This window comes from Gopherus flavomarginatus, chromosome 19 (assembly GCF_025201925.1).
Source record: "Gopherus flavomarginatus isolate rGopFla2 chromosome 19, rGopFla2.mat.asm, whole genome shotgun sequence".
Classification (NCBI taxonomy): Eukaryota; Metazoa; Chordata; order Testudines; family Testudinidae; genus Gopherus; species Gopherus flavomarginatus.
Genome location: NC_066635.1, coordinates 7,563,675 through 7,565,356, shown reverse-complemented (window position 1 = coordinate 7,565,356; position 1,682 = coordinate 7,563,675).

The following is a 1,682-nucleotide window of genomic DNA, read 5'->3' as shown; positions in this document are numbered from 1 at the left end:
ATTATAAGAATGGGATAATAAGTCTCTACTTCTTGGAGGGATTATTAGGCTTAACCCATTCAGGTTTGTGAGGGACTCAAATACTCTGGTGATGGGGGCTAGATAAATAGAAGCCAGCTCCAGAGCCGCAGGCTGCCACCACTGCCATATGAGAGCAACCATTGGGATTGCCTGAGAGCAGCTCCCAGAAAGGAATGTAGGGAGAGAGTGAGTCTGAGAGATGATGAGGTCATGGGACACATTCCTTGCTATGTAGCACCCTTGGATTGCTTTCCAAATACAATTCATCACTAAATTGGCCAGTTCTGAGTCTCTCACTAGCAGCAGCAAACTCCTTGCTGAGAAACGATGTCATTTGTTTCTCCAGCCTGGGAGCCCAAGGCTGACAACCACAAATCATTTTCACTCTGTGTCCCTGATCCATATGCAGACTCCTTATCTGCATGGTTCTCTGTCCCATAGTCTGCCCTCGACCCTTAAGCAGAGCTCCCTTTGGTGTGAACAGAAATACATGCCATGGAGAAGAGATCCACCATGCACACCAGAGGGAGGAACTGTGCTCATGTAACCCACACAGCTCTTGGGTATGGTGCTTTGTCCCCTCTAGTGGCACTGAGACCACTTAGAGATTAATGAATCTGCTACAGCTAGGTGCCATGTGGCTTTAAATCATGCAGTAGAGGCTCATGCACTAAGCTCCAGAGGTCCCAGGTTTGATCTCGCCTGCCAATGATCAGAGTCTGTTGGTGTTACAAGTTGGAGCTCATCTGGGATTTCAACTGGAAAGTCTCTGAAGCTTGGGACACACTTCCTCAGGTAGGGGAAGTATGTAACCCACACACCTCCGGGGTGTGGTGTTCTGTCCCATCTAGTGGCGCCGAGATCATTTAGAGATTAATGAGTCTCCTCTACTGCCTTAGCTAAGGGCCATGTGGCTTGAGGCTCATGTGTTTAGCTCTAGAGGTCCCAGGTTCAATCCTGTCCACCATCTGTCAGTGTTACACTCACATGGAAAAATCCTGCCCTCTTGCAGATGAACTGACGTGCAAGACGGAGACTCAGAGAGACTGTGGTAATGGAGCACACCTCCTGCCTGGGTGGAGCCCAACTGTTGTACCAGGGTGGTTTGGGCCCAAAAAAGACCACCGGTATATAGATCCTCCACCCCTTTTCCCCAGAGGTGGGCAAAGACCATGAGGCTATTCCAACTCTAGCAGAGGTAGTGGAGCAGCTCCACTTGTTCCTTGATCTGGACGAGGATTTCTACCAGCTTTCTTCCCCCTCAGAGTTCCTCAGTGCCTAATCAAGTTACACAGATTGGGTGGAGGTTTTGGGTCTGTACCATAAAGTGCCAAATTTTGCTCTCAGTTATGCCAAAGCAATCTCATTCACATATCTGGGGTTCTACCCCTAAACTCTCCTTATGGAAAGATTGTGATGGACCTAGAAACTGGTGAATAATTTATCTACTCTGATTGCTTGTATGATCGACCCAGGAACAATTTCCTCCCCCTACAGCAAAAGTGTTTCTAAGAGTGGAAGTTCATCCCTCAGTTGTTTCCAATAGTGTCTACTTAAAAGCGCTGCAATTCTGTTATTAATAAACTGAGATAATTCTACAATTTATATTTTCTTGCCCGAAGGCAAACAAGTCAAGTGATTTATGAAACTGACCACATCAC